The following is an 18,142-nucleotide window of genomic DNA, read 5'->3' as shown; positions in this document are numbered from 1 at the left end:
TGGGGGAAGAGCGAGGTAGGGGCGGGGGGATGGGTGGGATGGCAGGGAGGCACGTGGCGAGGGGAGTCCATCTCAAGAAGGGGACCCGGGGAGCGCCTCTGGGGATGGAGACCTGGCTCTTGGGGGGGGGGGCGCGGGGGAGGGAGGGAGCTGGGATTGGGGAGGTCCGCAGAAGCCATAGGGGGTGTCCGGGGCATCGGGTCCGGAGCAGGGGGGAGAGCCACGGTGGACGGGCCTTTCCGGAAAGCGGGGGGGGGTGGGGGGGTTCCCCGTGCATTGTGCCCACTGGAAAACTCGGTCCTTCCCCTCGGGTGGCCTTTGCCACCAGGGGCCCTGGTAGCCCCGTAGGGGAGGCGATGGCCGGGGCGTGACCTCTGCTCCGGCCCCTGCTGGGTGCCAAGGTCGTGGGAGCGGGGAGGGGACCCAGATGGGGAAAGCGGGTGAGGGGCAAGGTCCAGCACCCGGATCCCGTAGATAGGGTGCCATAAGGGGGACAACAAGGAGCTGCCGTTCCCCTCTCTAGCCCGAGTCACCGCCCCGAGAAGGCCCGGACCTCCCTTCCCCTGGCGGGGGAGCCGGGGTCCCACCCGGGAGCTCTCCCTGAGCCATCAGGGGGTGCCGAGGGCTGCCAAAGTGGGTCTGGGATCCCCTCCCCGTTCTTCCTCGAGGAACACTAAAGAAGGCCAACCGCCGACCCTCGCGTAGAGCAATCAGCTACCGAGCGGGGCCCTCACCACTCCCCGCCGGCGACAGAAATCCGACGCGTCCGTTTCCCATGTAAATATCTTGTTTTCTATTTCCTTTTGTATAGATGAGGTGTTCTTTCCTTGTGAGTATTCAAGGGGTTGGGACTAGGGAGGGGGGCGGGTGGGGTGGGGGAGTGTTTTCGTCGTGGGTTTTCTCTTTTGGACGGGATTCTCCTCATGGAGCAACTGAGAGCCGATCGAGCGGCAGGCGGGCCGCAGAGCATGGAGAGTAGGGTGTCCGTCTCCCCCTCCCCACCTCCTCTTCCCCTGAACCCCCCGTGACTCTTCGAATGAGGCCCGATTTGCCGGCCGAGCCAGGAGACCCCGTCTGGCTCCCCTGAGCCCATCCTGTGTCCCCAGAGGTGGCCCCGGGGGTGTCGGGCGGCCGGGGTGGGTGGTCAAAGGTGGGAGGTCGGACCGGAGCCCCTCCCCTGATGGCTCTCCGGAATGGCCGTTCTGAGAAGGCCCTCGAGGTCCGGGGAGCCGGGTCCCTTCATTCTGATGCCAACGAGGACCCCACCGGCGCCCACCCTCCTCTCCCTCCCTCTCCTGACCACCCCTCACCAACGTGTTCACGCCAAGTTCCTCACGGCTGGCTGTCCCGGGCTGGGACCTCCACAGCTGGGAAAGGCGGAGCACTTTGGGTGACGGGATGGGGGGTGGGGTGGTCCTTATCTCTGTCCTCCTCCCCACCATTCCCCCTGTGGGGTGGGCACTTGGCGTAAGGCCCTTTTCCATGTGGGACCATCCTGATGGTGGCCTGAAGCCTTCTGGGATCGGGTCCCGCTGTCGGCTCACGCCGTGTCCCGGGGGTGCCCGCGTCGGCCCTGTGCACCTGGGGCATTGCACGTTGAGGGTCTTCTCTGCCCTTCCACGCCCTCCTGGCCCCCGTCTCTCTCTGGCACCTCCTCCCATGTGCTATTGCGCTGGTCGCCCCTCTCCCTAATCCTCCCCATGTACATTCTCCCCAACCCCTCTTCCCCATGGGAGGCCTTGCTCCCCAACCTGGGGCTCCATCCCTCACATCCTCTGGGAACCCCGAGCTGGCCTCCTCCTCCAGCTTCGACTCTTCCCCTCGCTCACCATGGCCGGGGTTGCGATCCCGGGCCCAGAGTCCATTTGACGGCTGTGACCTCTGTCTCTGCCTGAATCTCTGCCACCTGGGGAGCTGGTGGTGGAGGATGCTGGGGGTGGGGGGCGGGCAACATGAGTTGTTGTGTGGGCTTGGCCCCCGGAGGCAATCTGAGCCTTAAGCAATTTGAGTGTGCCCATGTGGGATGACCACCCAACAATTGGGCCCAGGGAGATGCTTGAGAAGGAGGAGAGGTAAGGGTCCGCAACCATCCCGCTTCCACCAGACACCAACCGTACCCTAGAAACCTGACTGTAGTGAGGGCGAGGGTGGGGATGGGTACCGAGAGGACTCAGGGGTAGGGGGTGGGGTCTGCCAACCTTCGGGCTTCCGTTTTCCCCGATGGGGAACTCACAGTCTCCGCTCACGTCACCGTGTCTGTCTGGGGCCTCTGGAAGTCTCTCGGTTGCTCGAAAAGAAGGTCCGTGGGATCCCTGGAGCGCGTATGTGTGTGTGGACACAGCACAGTATCCGTGTTGCTGAAGAGGAGGGCTAGGGAAGCAGAGGAGTGCGTAGGTCCGGCCTCTGGCCCGTCATGTCTGCCTGCCCAGAGATGATCCATCCAACTGTACGATGGGAGGCTGGTGGGCATGCCGCTCCTTGGTGGAGTCCTCCTTGAGGTTGTCAGAGCTGATGGGATTGCCCGATTGTGACCCCTGAGGGGCCGGAGAGGGGAAAAACCTGCCGCCTGCTCGGCGGCTCCCCTGCAGCTATTGAAAGGGTGGGAGTCTGGCGGGCGGGGGGCAGGGGAGAGTGGAGGGGTGTGGGACGGATTCCAGTCACTGCGACTGCCGACAGCACAGGAGAACGGAGAAGGGTCATAGGGCCCGCTCTCTGGAACGGGACACGGGTACAGCTTCCAGGACGGGGATCGTCTGCTGGGCCTCCTGCCTCCACCTCCCCGTCCTCGGTGAGGCTGGCCTGTCCACTGGGGCCACGCCCACCCCCTTTTCCTTGTTCTCCCCACTCCTGCACGCCCATTCACCCATGGGCTTCTGGGTGGCTCTCTGGCCTGGCCCCAAACAGTGGTATTAGTCCAATACCCTGCATGCAATAAGTGCTCAACAGAGTGCTTGGGACAAAGTGATTTGTATCAGAGCTGGTAGACCCACTCCCCACCCACAATGAGTTCAGGCTGACCAGAGAGGGTGAGGGGGCTGGGGTGTACCAGTTAGGGGTTTGTTTTGCGGGGAGGGCCTGTGGGCTCTGCCAGGGATGTTGGCCCCTGGGCCGGATTGGGGGTCCCAGACACCAGATGTATGGAGGCCTCTCAGATACGGGCCAGATGACCCCAGGCTGGGGAGCGGTTTGGTGGGCAGCATACCCACCCCATGGGTTATTGGAGTAGGTATGGGATCCTTAGGCCCGAGGGTGTGCAGGGGCTGGGCTGGCATCTCCCACTCCGGCCCCGGAAAACTGGAAGTTGTGGGGACGGCTGCCAGGCGGGGATAGTCTGCTGGGAGACAGCAGCATTCCCCGGGGCCTTCTGGGTATGGCGGTGGATAGGCATGAGATTTGCCGTGAAGGGCTCCGCCGCCAAGAGGGGCCCCGCTGCCAAGAGGGGCCATGGGGGGACGGTTTTGTGTGGGGTCTCCAAATTCCCTCGTGGATGCCAGTGGTGTCAAGGAAGGGATGACAAGGACAAGAGATGGTCAGAAATTGAGCAATAGCGATGCCCAACCGTTGCTGTGTCGCTCCCCAACCAAGGTTGGAAAAACCAGGATGGGGAGGGAAGGACCGTCCTTCTCTCCTGCCTCACTGAGACAGAGAACGTGCCCTGGCTCTGGGAAAAGCCAACCTTTCGGAGGGGTTGGCTCTGTTGGCTTCTCCTGAGTGGCCTTCTCTGTCCTACCCATGGAGGTCGGGGCTGCAGGGAAAGACTGAGCATCCTCTTTCAGATTCCCTGGCCCTGATCTCTCTAAGCTGCTCATTTCTGGGTGGTGGTGAACTGGGGGTCTGTTGTTCCCCTGAACGCTTCCAGCAAGCGCACGCATGCACACACATGTACGTACCTACATGCACATTCCCATGTGGGTAATGGAATCAACCCAGCAGCCGTAGGAAGTGAGAGGGAGTTTTAGCTTGGGGGAGAAACAGGCTTTAGGGGTTCCCGATTCTTTTTTGCCTGGCGATCAACTTTTTGATGGGGCCCTGAAAAGCGGTGACCTTTAGGGAGAAGGCTATGAAGAGTCTGAAATAGCCTCCAAACCTGAAACAGGGCAGAGGCTTACATGCTACATCCCTATTTACAGGAGGAATTTTTTTCCTCAATATTCTCAGGCGGCAGGTTTCACCCCTGGCCCTTCGGAAACTCCGAGGGGGTCAGCCGATCCGCCCCCGCCCCGGCCTCTGGGCCGGTCAATGGCCTCTCCCCTTTGAGATTTCCAGGTGTCCCCAGCTGCTCATTTTGGGCCGAGTCTTCTCGACCGACCTCACCCCCTCCTCCCCCCATGGCGCTTTTCGGGCCTCGGTCATCCCGGGCACAGGAAGTCCATCCTTCCGCCCGGCCGGAGTCTTTCATGGCCTTTCCCCCCGCCATCTGACTGGCCCAGCGTTGGAGTGGGAGGCAGCCAAGACCCACCTCCTCTCTGACCCTCCGCGCTCTCCAAAGAGCCCCTTAGGCCTTCTCTCCAGCAACCCGATGACCTTGTCGTTGAGGGCTAGGAGATCCAACCTCTGAGGAGACGAAACATCCTCGTTCCCAGGAGAGAAGCGCAAGAGGTTTGTGGAGGAGGAGGAGGAGGGTGAGGAAGAGGTTGTGAGAAAATCCTCGAGGCTCATCCAATTTCGGAGCCTTATCGCAAGTGCCTTCGACCCCCCCGCTCCCGTACCGAGACCAGGTGCCACACAAAATGGAAATGTAGACTGCCATTAGCGAGGCTCCGGTGTCCGGCACCACGTGGCCCGATGGGAAGCCGGCAGCCGGGGCCCTGTGTGTCCGCCCCCAGGGGTCTCCCGGAGAGAGGGGCCCGGGGGAAGCTGTCAGACCTGGGGCGCCGGCGCTCTGGGGTCCCGACGGCAGGTGATTCCTAGGGGTTCCAGGGGTGGAGGGGAGGTTCTGTTCCTTTCTGGGACCACCGAGGGAGTGCTTGGGTGTGATGTGCCCACCCAGTAAGGATGTCTGGGCCCCAGGTTAGGAGGCAGAGGGAGAACACTCTGGAGACCTTTCTGCTCCTTCAGCTTCCCGGGCGAGGGGAAGGGCATTGTCTCTCCCCAGCCCATCTGAGCCCCCAAATCCCCTAGGCTCCTGTGCTGGGTGCGGTCCCCGAGGGGTCTCCTCCTAGAGCCTAGAGCCCTAATTGCGTGGCAGGGAGAAATCTGCTGGGGCGGGGTCCAAGGGAGGCCCCGTTGTTTTAGGTGATATTCTCTTGGCTCTACCCCAGGAGGTGCCCAAAAGTCCATGGCCCTGGGGAGCTCAGCCACCCTACCCAAGCCCACCTCCCCTCAACCAAGTCACGGAATCCACCGACCCTTCAGACAGGACCCCCGGACTTCCGCTGGGATGGGCCCTCAGATGGGAAGTGTAGTTGAGGTCAGAGGGAGGAAATGGCATCGGGGATGCGCCCCTACTCCCATCCAACGCCTCAGTGGTGGGCCCTAGATTCCAGAAAAGCGAGATTGGCCGTGAAGAAGTGGGGCCAGAATGGTGGTTTGCCTTTAAGGCCTCAGAAGTCCGTCCTCGGGTCTGCAGTGGAGTGAGCCAGCTGCCCTCATGGGAGCCCTGGACCCCGAGGTGGGTTTCACGACCGGGCCCGAGGGGCTCTGCAGGGACATGGGCTCCCAGGTGGAACCCAGTCCTGAGAATGTTGTCGCCGTCATTCAACTTTGGGATCTTACCTGTGGGTGTGGATTGCAGGGCATGATCCGTGTCTATCTGGTGGGAGGCCCAGGGGCCCGGAGTGCCCACCGTCCATCCGACAGAGTCAACCTGGGGAGGCCAGATATTATCCAATTGCCAAAGGCAGAGGGATGGGGTTTCTCCCAAAGGGTAGCAGGGAGGGAACTCTGACCTGGAGGGAGTTGGCAGACTGGGAGGGTGAGGGGGACAAACAGGGCAGTGAGAGGGTCCAGTGCATGTGCAACGGTGGGAGGTGAGAGGTCGGCCTGGTGGAGGGGAGGAGGAGCTGGTGGTGACGGGAAGGCTTAGGGGATGAAGAACAAGCAACGTAGGGCAGTGGGTGGTGAAATTTGGTATCGGGGCAGAGGCCCATCGCTATTGGGTCACATATTGAGCTAACGGGAAACCCATGGAGGTGCAGCCCAGTGGGGTTATGGAAGGGGGAAAAGCCATTCACAGCTTCCCCCACCACAAAACCTCATTTCCCAAATCCTGAGTCTGAGGGAAAATCCTCTGATCGGTCAGGCCGGGCCCGGGACGGTGGCCACATCCCCAGTGCCTCACTTTCTCCCCTTCTTGAGCCAACCGTCGTTGCCTTCCTTCCTCCGGGGTCTCTCCACCACCGCCGGGGAGACTCCGGTTTCCCGACATGGCCGAGGAGAGCCCGGGGAGGTGTCCGGGAGGGGAGGGGTGGCAGGATGGGTGGTCCGGAAGGCTCCCAGGTGAAGGTTTGCAGGGATGAGATTTGAGGCCGTGGCTGAAGGTTGGCCACTGGACTATCGTGGGGCTCCTTGAGGGTGGGGGCCTCCAACCAGTACTGGGGGTGAGGGGAGGGAGGCAAGGCGCGATTATCGATGGAGGGTGAGGGGTGGGAGTGTCATGGGTCTCGGGGGTGGGGGGCTGTGAGGAAGGGTTCCCGAGGATTCCCCCCCAGGCATAAGATTCTCTACCTCAAAAGCGAGACCGGCCCGGGGCTGACTGCCCACGTGGAACTTTCAACGGCCTCTGGGCCCTCCCATGGCAGCTCCCGTCCGTAGCTGGGGAGGGTCGGCCACAGGTGCCCCCAGCCCATTCTTCTCAACGTGGCTGGCTTCGGGGTCCCTGCCCTGGGGGACCTCTGGGAAATCTGTGCTCCAGAGGAAAGGGCCCCCCCGGGGGAGGGACAGCGGAGGACGGCAGAGATCGGGGGATCAGGGGGAGTCTGGAGTCCCCGTCCGGGAAGGGTGATCTGAGGGTGGTGTTGGGCCCGGCTGGGGGAAAGAAGGGTGGGGAGGGGATGGGCTGGGGGGCTCGGGGAGGCGGGGTGGGGCGTCGGGATCGTTTCCGAAGAAGCGTCTGTCGCCAAAGGGCCCCCGCCGACCCTGGGTGGGGGATCGAGGGCATGTGATTGGGATTATGGGGAGCAGGGCCCGGGATGGAGCCATAACACTAGGAGTACGCGGGGCTCCAGGCCGGGACAAAGGAAACCATGTCCGCCATGGGCCGGGACCGGCTCTGACCGAGACCCTTGCTGGGGTCACTCGTGCGGAGGGGTTGGGGGGGAGGCGGGGACCTACACCTCAATCCTCTTCCTGGAGTTGGGGGGGTCTCTCCCCGCCCCCCTCCCTCCCCCCACCGCCGGAAAGCACACAACAACTCAGGCCTCGTCCAGGGGAGCCCCCCCTAATCCCCGCCGTCCCCAACAATTCCTTTTCTCTGTAAATAAGCGGCACGTTTGGGCCCCGGTGTCGGGGACGGCCGAGTGGTGATCTTTGCTTTCTCTATGGATTTTGGTGTTTCAACTCGAACAAAAAACAAAAACCATTAAAAAGTATATATAAATAGATATGTATAGGCAAATGAATCTCCTGGGAAAGGGGCAGGCCCAGAAAGGACGGTTTTCTTCCTTGGGTTCATCTGGTCTCTCACTGGGGTAAGTGGGGAGGGGGCGGGAGGGGGGGCGGGGCGGGGGGCTCGGGGTTTTTCCGTGAGCTGTATAGATTTCCGGTTCAGACTTGTTCAAACGATGCAGGAACAAAAAAAAAAATACAATAAAATAAAAAGAAACTTCAAAAAAAGATCTAAACCGCCGACGACAAGAAAAACTTTGTGATGTACAAAAGCTGTAAATAGTCAAAGATTCTTTCTCTTTTCTAATGGCAAATTATTTCTGTCACTTTATATTCCACATGAAAAAAAAAATAAAAGAAATCCCTCACAAGATATCAGGGTCCAAATAGGATCCAGAATCCAAGCCTCTCGTCTGTGTCTGCTCTTTCTTGGCAGGGCCGGGGGAGTGGTGGGGAATTTGAGGAGGTGAGGGGGGGTGAGAGGAGTCATGGAGACCAGCTCCTGGGCTTGCCAAGACCTCCAAAACCACCATCTTGCGGTCAAAGGACTGGTCGACCTCCTGTGTCAGGGTTGAGCCGACGAGGCCGGCCCTGCCGGATGCCCCTTTGTCCGTCCGGGTGAAGGATGGATGGGAGCGGCAGTGGTCCCCCACCCTCAAGAAGTTCCCTCTGTGGCCCGCCCAGCCTGCCACGGGACCTCCGGTGGGTCATTCTGGCTGTCTAGGCCTCAGTTTACAGCTGAGGCTGATACAGAATGGGCCTAGGTGGGTCTGGGGGAGAGGCGCAGGCTGCGGGCCTGAGGAGTTGGTCAGGGTGCAGAGCAGTGGGTGACAGGGGGTTCACGGGGCAAAACAGCGATGAGGAAGGACTGAGACAGCATTCCTGCCTCTCTGGTCATGGCTCTGTTTCTCCAGCAAAGCCCCTCAAGAGCAGAGACCACAACTCTCCCAGATTGTCCGAATTGCTCAGTCCGGTGCTCCGTGCACCACGAGCCCTGGACAGATATCCACCAATCGGTTGACTATGCTCTTCTGTCCTTCCCACCTCAGGGGTTGGGAGTCAAGCCGCCTTCTCCCACTAGGCTCAGTGGGAGTCACGGGGGAATGCTTCCGCTCCTTCCTTGACAATCGCTCTCCAATCCTTTCCAAACGATTGCCTTGTTCATAATAATAGTAATTATGGTATTTATTAAGCGCTTACTACGTGCCAGGCACTATACTAAGCACTGGGCTGGATACAACAAAATTGGTTTGGACCCAATCCCTGTCCCACTTGGGGCTCACAGTTTATTAATCCTTATTTTACAGTTGAGGTAACAGGCACAGAGAAGTAAAGTGACTTGCCCAAGGTCACGCAGCAGACACGTGGCGGAGCTGGGATTAGAACCCATGACCTTCTGACTCCCAGGCTTTTCTTGTTCCACAGAGAAGTGAAGGTGGGAAGAAAACATTCTGCTGGAGAGAGATATGGGTCCCTTGCCCCAAACAGAGCCCAGGGTTGTGGGCTCTGACGGGTTCGCCCCACCCTCCTTCCCTCCAAGAGACCCCCGACCTCACCCTGCATGGAATCTCCTCTTCCTCCACTTGGAACCCGGCTGCCAGAATGCTCCACCTCCACCTGGGAAGGGCACGGGGCCAAAAGTCAGAGAGCAGGAAGCCATCCTGGTCACCAGATTCACCGAACTCTGGCCAGCAGACTGCGGCCTTCATCCACCCCACTCTCCCCTCCCTCCCTGTTGATCAGGCTGGGAGTTAGGGCACTTTCCAGGAGCAGAGGCCCCGGGTTCCCCCCTCCAACCAGGAAGCCAAACCTGACAACTCCAGGTTCTGGATGGCACGGCCCCCACAGAGGGAGGAGAGATGAAGTTGGACCCAGACATCTCCCATTCTCAGGCACACCGGCCAGGCCGGTTTAGGGGACCTTGACTGGGGTTGCGTGGCTGAATTTATTTGTCCCCCCTCTTCTTTCTGCATTCTTGGCAGCCAAATAACACGTCTCATCTCAGAGAAGCTTCTGCGGTGTATAATTTGGACTCTATAAATAGGTGGCTGTTATTAACTGAAAAAAAAAAAACCCGCCCGCTTGCACGGTTCTTCCCCCTCTCCAGACATCAGCAGAAACGCTGCAGAGATGAGAGGGAGGGCGAGGGCGAGCGGACGGACGGGTAAAACAAGAACACGACGACGTCATGAGGGGCAGCCCTGCTGTCCACCCGGCCCGTGGTCCCGTCGTCCATGAGGCCCAGGGGGGAGCCGGGCATCAGCGGCCTTCGCGGTCAGGAACGTGCCGGCTGACACCCCCGACTCTTCCCTTCGGCCGACCCTGACGGCCCCAGGCCCACGGCCGGCCCAACGGAGAGGGCCCAGCTTCGGGAGAGAGGTGAAGGCAGGGATCCCCGGGGCGGGGGCAGTACGGTGCCGAGGGAGGGAGTGGACTCCATCTGGAGAGGGGGGACTCAGGGGAGTGGGAGGAGGAGGACAGCCACGGGCAGGGGGCTGAACAGGATAAAGGGGTGGGGGAAAAAAGACCACAGAGAAATTAAGGGAGGAGAGAAGGGAAAGGGCAAACATGGAGAAGACAAAGACAGAAGGCCAGGCTCCACAGGCCGGGCTCCACAGGCTGGGGAGAGGAGGTGGACCCTCTCTGACCCACTGGGCGGCCGTCTGGGAAACTGGAGACTTCATTGAGATCTCCCACCCGGTGGGCTGAGAGCCCGTCCCACGGCAGCCACGGGCCTCCCGGAATCCACCAAGAAGAAGGGACCCAGCCGTCGCCCCCAGCGTGGGAGAGCGTAACAGAGTCGGCAGTCACAGTTCCCACGGTTGAGGAGCTTACAGCTGAATGGGGGAGGCGGACTCGGACTAAAAATCACTGACGGGGAGAAGCGGTGGAGTCAAACAGCTGGTCGTAAATGCTAGGCGGGCGAGGGTCTGCGCGACTCCGTTTCAGGCCGGGATGGAATGCGAGACAAGGTAGGGTGGGAGGGAAAGTGGGGAGACAGACGACTAATGCTCCCCCATGGTCAGGAGCTTCCGATCGACAAGAAGAGGAGTGGGTAGCAGACAGACTGGAACAGGCAGGCGGGGAAGGGGACAGAGACAGCAGACAGAAACAGCCTGGTCTCCCCCACCCCCTGCCCTGGCAGGACGGCTGACTGCATGTGATAAAACATTTTTAATGGAATTAATTGAAGCTCAGACCCTGTTGCCATCAGAAATGGAAAAGCATTTGACAACTGAACTATTCCTTCCAGATAATGGAATAAATTCCGACATTGTGATTGGTGCCTGCTTGAGATGGGCCTGGGGCCTTCAGGCCCCGCCATGAGGGGAACCAGATAGGTATCAAATAGTCTGTCCAGCCCCTGGAAGTGGCCGACATCTCTGCCTGACCCTCATCCTTCCCGAGATATGGTTCTGCATCCTGCAGAAACCTGATTCGGGTCTGAAGAGGGCTAAGGAGAGGGTGGCGGGCAGGCCCGGCCTAGCCTAAAGAATACTATTCCGAGAGTTGGGAGACCTGGGTTCCAATTCCGGCCCCATTGCTTGCTTGTCGTGGGACCTCGGGCGGGTAGCTTTCCTGCTCTGGGCCACGGTTTCCTCAGCTGCAAAATGGGGATTTGATACCTGTTCTCCCTCCTGCCTTGAGATACATGCAAGATATTATGATAAATATAAATACATAATAAATATCATTTAAGGAAAGACTATGAGCCCCAAGTAAGTTGAGTACTCTAACTGGGGTGATTTGGAATAGTAGTAGAATTAGCATGTACTGAACATCCACTTAGTAATAATAAGCACTCTTATTAACTGTTACTAAGCAGGCACTCTCTACATGTTACTTCTATTCCAACCTACAACTGACACTGCTCCTCTCCCTCCCCAGCCAACAGGAAAGTCATTTCCGAAACGAGACTCTCATGAGCCCTGTCTCGGGAGACCCGGCCCACAGCAGCTGAAGTCTACCGAGCCACTCCCAGGAACATCTGGCTGGCGTCTGGCTGCCTCATGGAATCGATCACAGGTGGTGGTGGCGGCGAGGAGGAGGGGGACACCGATAAGGTAACCGACACAGCTGATCCATTAAGACTAACAGCCCCAGGATGATCCTGCCCCGGCCCACAAGCCAGATTCAGAAACCACATGTGGAGGACGGGGAAAAGTTGGGACGTGCAGAAGAGTAATGCTGGGGGACTGGGGATCATTGGAGATCACCGGAGTCACAGCTGCCTCCTAGATGGCCAGTGTAGAGTCTCTCTGGATTCAGTCGGTCTGCCAATTATATTGCTGCTGTCCTCTCCCAAGCACTTAGTTCTCAGCTATAAGTTCTCAGTAAATGCAATAGACCCATTCCCCCTCTAGACTGTAAGCGTGTTGTGAGCAGGAAGATAGACATGTACGCATTATTATGAATAAATAAATTACAGATAAATGCTGTGGGGCTGGGAGATGAATAAAGGGAGCAAATCAGGACAATACAGAAGGCAGTGGGAGAAGAGGAAAGGAAGGCTTAGTCAGGGAAGGCCTCCTGGAGGAGATGCACTCTCAGTAAGGCTTTGAAGGAGGGGGAGACTCATTTTCTGTCGGATATGAGGAAGAAGGGCGTCCCAGGCCAGAGGCGGGACACGGGTGAGAGGTCAGTGGCAAAATAGACGAGATGGAGGTACATGTGAGAAGTTTCGCATTAGAGGGGCAAAGTGTGTGGGCTGGGTTCGAATAGGAGAGTAGCAAGGTGATATAAGAGGGGGCACAGTGAGGAGTTTCTATTAGATGCAGAGGTGGATGGGCAACCACCGGACATTCTTGAGGAGTGGAGAAACACGTCCCGAACACTTTTGTAGAAAAGTGAAGCGTGTAGCAGAGTGAAGTATGGACTGGAGCAGGGAGAGATGGGAGGCAGGGAGGTCAGCAAGGAGGCTGATTCATTCATTCAATCATATTTATTGAGCACTTACTGTGTGCAGGCCACTTTACTAAGCGCTTGGGAGAGTACAGGCCATGAGAAAGAGCATGGCTTAGTGGGGAAAGCTCAGACCTGGATGTCAGAAGGACCCAGGTTCTAATCCTGCCTCCACCACTTGTCTGCTGTGTGCCCTTGGGCGAGTATTTCCCTTCTCTGGGCCTAATCCCAGCTCCGCCTGTTATCTCCTATGTGACCTTGGGCAAGTCACTTCCCTTCTCTGAACCTCAGTTCTCTCACACATAAAATGGGGGTTAACACTGTGAGCCCTGTGTGGGACAGGGACTGTGTCCATCCTGATGACCTTGTATCTACCCCAGCACTTAGTACTGTGCTTGGCAGTAAGCACTTCTAAGTGGAGGCGGGACACGGTACGACGATCCCCTGCTCCGTCACTCCCTCGACAAGAGAAACATCTTTTTCCGGGCAGATTTATCAGACAGAGGCTCCGCTAGGCCATGTTGCCATGGAGACCGGTATGGTTCTATCCCTACTTTAATGGCAGGTTGAGGGTTCGGATGGTGGTGGTGGTGGTTCAGGTGGGGGAGGAGAAAGACACGACTGGATCTGGCCCAGATGTCAGGGCAGCTCCTCCATTCACCCTCTACACTGCCCCCGGGGCATTCGAGCATCCACTCTCCCCTATGCCCTCCCTCCCCAGGTCTGGGGCCCCAGACACCCCCGTTCCACCTCCATTCACTGCGGGAAATTGGTCACCAACCATGCTGTTGCATGACGTGAAGTGGGAAGAAAGCTGACGACTGCAGAGTGGAGGGGCAGGGGGTGGCAGACCCCAGACCTCCTCTGTCCAGAATGAAGCAGCCGGTGAAGGGGACAGAGTGTGATGCCTATAGTGTGACCATCGTGGGTCCCTTCATCCCTGAGCACCAGTGAGGCGGTCAGAGCGGACAAGGTCACCATCCTACCCGAGGCTCAAGGGTCCAGTGAGGAGGGAGGACGGGTAAGGGATCCCCACTCTGCAGGTGAGGAAACCAAGGTGCAGAGAAGTCAAGCAACTTGCCTGAGGTGACACAAGGGGACCAGGATTGGAATCCTGGAGTCTCCCGGGGAAGGACAGAGGTCCCACCCAGACACTGGGGTCTGCCTGGACCCTGCTCCCAAACATCCACGTCAGGGAATTAACTGCTCACCGGGAGTCGGCGTGGACTAAAGGAAAGAGCTCAGGATCGCATGTCGGAAGACCCGGATCCTAAGCCCGGCTCTGCTGCCGACCTTCTGGGAGACCTGTACCCATGGAGAAGATCCCCAGAGAGGGGGAAAATCTTGCCCTTTCTTGTCCCTCATCCCAGACATCCCATGTGAGGCAGTCTCCATGCCCAATCTGATCATACCATGGCACCACCAAGAACGTCTTCAGAATGAGCAACGTGTTTGCCGAGCGCCAACTAGTATAATCGGGATCAGCAATGGAGGTGCAAGGGAGAGGCCGGCTGGAACAAAGACTGGGAGGAAAAGAAGGTGGGGGGAGGGAGGAGAGAAAGAAAGAAAGCAGGGGAGAGGAGAGGAGGCAAAAAATGAGCAAGGGGATGCATGAGGAGAGGGGAAGGTTTCCAGCTGAAGGAGCAGCATCGTACCTTAGTGGAAAGTGCCCCAGCCTGAGAATCAGAGAGCATCTGGGTTCCCATCCTGCCTCCACCACCTGTCTGCTGTGTGATCTTGGGCAAGTCATTTCATTTCCCTGGGCCTCAGTGACCTCATTTGAAAAATGGGGATTAAGACTGGGAGCCCAGTGTGGGGCAGGGACTGTGTCCGACCCAATTAGCCTGCAACTATCTCAGTGTTTAGGACAGTGCCTGGCACACAGCATGTGCTTAACAATTATTCTCCCTGTTCTCCAGATTGGGAAACTGAGGCCCAGAGAAGTCATCTCTTCTCCCTCCCCCTTAGATGGAGAGTCCCGTGAAGAACGTGAACCAGGTGCAATCCGATCGTCTCGTATCTGTCCCGGCTAAGTATCATCGTTTTAAAAAAACAAACTTTGCCCTGTACTGAAGGATGCCATCCTTTTAAGTTCTCATATATTTCTGCCCAACCTCAGCACTTAAGCCTTTGTGTAAGCTCAATTATTTATTCGCCTATTTCATCCCCACAGATGTGCGCGCGTGCTCCCTTCTTGCTCCCGCCCCTCCTCCAGAAAACAATTCAAGCGGGTCAGCCTCTCCCCTCACACGGTACACCCTCCAGAGGGAAGGAAGCTACCTCTCGCTTCCGGGAGTTTTCCGCAGGATCCCGGTAAGACACCCTGTAAATGGGAGCCCCTTATTGCAGACGATGGAAGGGGAAGGGAGGGAGAGAAGATGCAGAGGGCATGGGGGTGGGGGAGCAGGCAGGTGTCGGGGTGGAAGGGGAAGGAGAGACCTTGAGCAGTGCTCAACAAACACTGTAGTTGGGTTCATCGCCATGGGCCAAACGCCATCCCTCTCAGGGTTCACGGCCCGAGGATGGGACATGTGTCCGATGCCCATTCTCCAGGTGATGCTAATGAGGCCTACAGGAGTCGGATACCCGTCTGAGGTCACAGGGTGCGCTGGTGGCAGAGACGGGGTCAATCGATCGGTCATATTTATTGAGTGCTTAGTGCAGTGCTCTGCACACAGTAAGCTCTTGAGAGAGGACAATAGAACAATGTAACAGGCACATTCCCTGCCATAGCAATGGCTGTTCTGCCCAAAGCCACCTTTGGAAGGGGAGAGGCAGGAGAGAAACTAGAGGGGTCATCCACTCAAACCAACAGACCATCTCCTGGAGGCGGCATCTCTGAAACACGACTTCCCCCCAGCCCCCCTTGGCTTGATCCAATGGCCACCGGGTAATTCCCCCTCCCCGGACACCTCTCAACATCCTCATCTGACGCTCATGCTGCCTTGATCAGTGAAGCCTTGCTCACTCCATCAGGCTGAACACTAAATCCCACCGGGAATCTCACTACCATTTTCGGACCTCCGCTACCTTTCCTCCCAATACTTTGCGGCTTCTCTTCCAGCGAGACTAAAACATGCCAAGAGCTCATGTTCTGAGTATCACTTGACAACAGGCAACAATAGACCCAGCAAATAGAATCGAGCCTCTCCTCAGAATTTTGACAGAGGTCCGGTTCTATTTTTAACCTCTCACATCTCTACGGATGCACAATTTGTGCTTGAACCCCTGTGCCCAGTGAGAGGGCCACCCCGGTTCAAATACCGATTGGTCGTATGCGCTGATCTACGTCATCTCCCGCCTTTTTAACGTCTCCCATCACCGTGTCCATCCGCACAGCCGCATTCTCCCTTCTCCTCTAGAATCGTTTCATTCCTGTCACCCAAGCCACGTCCCTTCTCCGAGAGTGAGCCTGTCATTGTGTGTTTTATCTCGAGCGACCAACACCCCGTCGATGTGTGGGGGTCAGCCACATTCTGCCAAGTCTCCCCCGTTTCCGACAGCCTCTCTGAATACAGGGTCCCGATGTGGGGGAGACCCCTCCCCCCGTGGAGAGATGAGGACCACAGAGAAAAGCTACCAAAGTCCACGAGAAATCAAGGTCCATGGGTAGTGCAGACGTGGGATTACTGATTCCCCAGACTTCCCAAGCCAGAGGCAGACCCCGAGCGTGGAACTTCCTATAGGATGGAGGGTCGCATCTCTTCCTGCAGTGAACGGGAAGCTGGTGAGTTTCATCACCCCAAAAACCATGAGGGTGAGGAACACCAGGGAGGGGGTGACTGTCAGGATAAATTCAGGGATTCTCCTTCCACTTGGCAGCTGGGGGATAACCTAAGGATATAAGATGCTAGCCCAACTTTAGGAATGATGTCCAGGCAGATGGCCGTGGCCCAGGCCCTCCACCTGGAGACCAAACTCCAGGAGAGTGACGCGGCCCAGCGCAGAGGGCCCAGGACTCGGGGGATCCAAGTCCCAATCCCACTTCCACCGCTCACCTACCCCGTGACTTTGAACAATGCCCCCCACTTCTCCAGGCCTCTATTTTCCCTCCAGAGGGATGGGGGTCACACAGCAGACAGGTGGCAGAGCCAGGATGAGAACCCAAGACCTTCCGACTTTTAGACCCGTGCTCCGTCCACTATGCCATGCTGCTTCCCCACCCCAGAAACACCCAGGTCTTCGTCAAGATTCAGTTATTTGAGTTTGCTGTGCCTAGTGACCTACGGGCCTGGAAAGGTTTGGGGGCCAGTATGAGCCAGTACATCCCACTAAGTCCGGTATACCAGCAGTGGGAAGTGTGCAGTTTGTACTGGACATCAAGGGGAAGGGAGCAGGCAGATGCCCAGGGGTCTGCTGGTCTACCTCTGCCCTCTACCGTCCTAAAGTGAAGTGGCAGGCAGTTGGCCACAGGGAAAGAAACCTATGGGTCATAGGTTGGACTCTGTCAGTTCACATAATAATAATAATAACAACACTTATTAAGCGCTTACTATGTGCAAAGCACTGTTCAAAGCGCTGGGGAGGTTAAAAGTTGATCAGGTTGTCCCACAGGGGGCTCACAGCCTTAACCCCCATTTTCCAGACGAGGTAACTGAGGCCCAGAGAAGTGACTTGCCCAAAGTCACCCAGCTGACGATTGGCAGAGCCGGGATTTGAACCCACGACCTCTGACCCCAAAGCCCGGGCTCTTTCCACTGAGCCACGCTGCAGTCGATTGTATTTATTGAGCACTTACTGTGTTCACAGCACTGTATTAGGCGCTGGATAGAGTACAATACAATACAATACAGAAGCAGTGTGGCTTCGTGGAAAGAGCCCGGGCTTGGGAGTCAGTGGACGTGGGTTCTAATCCCACCTTGGCCACTTGCCTGCTGTGTAACCTTGGGCAACCAACTTAACTTCTCTGGGCCTCGTTACCTCATCTGCACGTGGGACAACATGATTACCTTGCATCTACCCCGACGCTTAGAACAGCACTTGGCACATATGTGTTTATGTGCAGTGCTCTGCACAGAGTAAGCACTCAATAAATACAATTGAATGAATGAAGTGTTTAACAAATACCATAATTTCTATTATTATTACTATAGTAGACACATTCTCGGCCCACAACGAGCTTACAGTCATCTGCTAAGGTGGTACTTACCCAAAGAGACTTACCTGCTCAGTTGGCATCCCCCAACCACCCCCCAAAAAACTTCTTTCCAAGTGCCCAATCAGGTGAGGCCCTGTATTCTGACACCTCCTCCACACCTTCAGGTTGGCAAAGTATCAATATTCCAGGCACGTGGACTGGAAAGCATGCGGCGGCCCCCTGCCGAGTCCCCAGGAACCCCTCATGCCTCCGAGGGCCAGGGCTCTGACTCGGTGCCCCTGTTCGCGGGGACCCATGAGGAAGACACCACACCTCAGGAGTGAGGGGAGAAGGTGGGAGGGGGCTTCTCAGCACATTTAGTTAGGCACATGCAGTTTGACCTGGATCATGGTGTCCGGCATGCAGCTGGGGCCCCCTCGCCTGGGTCCCCGGGAGGGACCCAGTTGGGGACTGTCGCATGCCCTTGATGGGAGGGGTATACTGCTCCTCCCCCACCAGCGGTCCCACCGCCGCACCCACATGTCCCACCACCATCGACGCCCGCTCATTGAGAGACAGGTCCCCGTGGAGAAAGAAATCCGAATGTATTTGTGATCT

General features: G+C 57.7%; 1 long non-coding RNA gene across 1 annotated transcript; it reads left to right on the top strand.

The window, feature by feature from the left end:
- The first annotated feature begins 9,689 nt into the window (after positions 1 to 9,689).
- On the top strand, positions 9,690 to 14,573 carry LOC119946607. Its single transcript, XR_005456430.1, has 3 exons — positions 9,690 to 9,924; positions 11,434 to 11,609; positions 14,367 to 14,573. It is a non-coding gene; the product is annotated as an uncharacterized LOC119946607 (long non-coding RNA).
- The last annotated feature ends 3,569 nt before the right edge of the window (positions 14,574 to 18,142 follow it).

The sequence above is a fragment of the Tachyglossus aculeatus genome, chromosome 27, assembly GCF_015852505.1.
Source record: "Tachyglossus aculeatus isolate mTacAcu1 chromosome 27, mTacAcu1.pri, whole genome shotgun sequence".
NCBI lineage: Eukaryota > Metazoa > Chordata > Mammalia > Monotremata > Tachyglossidae > Tachyglossus > Tachyglossus aculeatus.
The sequence above is the reverse complement of the archived record's forward strand: the minus strand, read 5'-3'. Positions and strand labels throughout refer to the sequence as shown.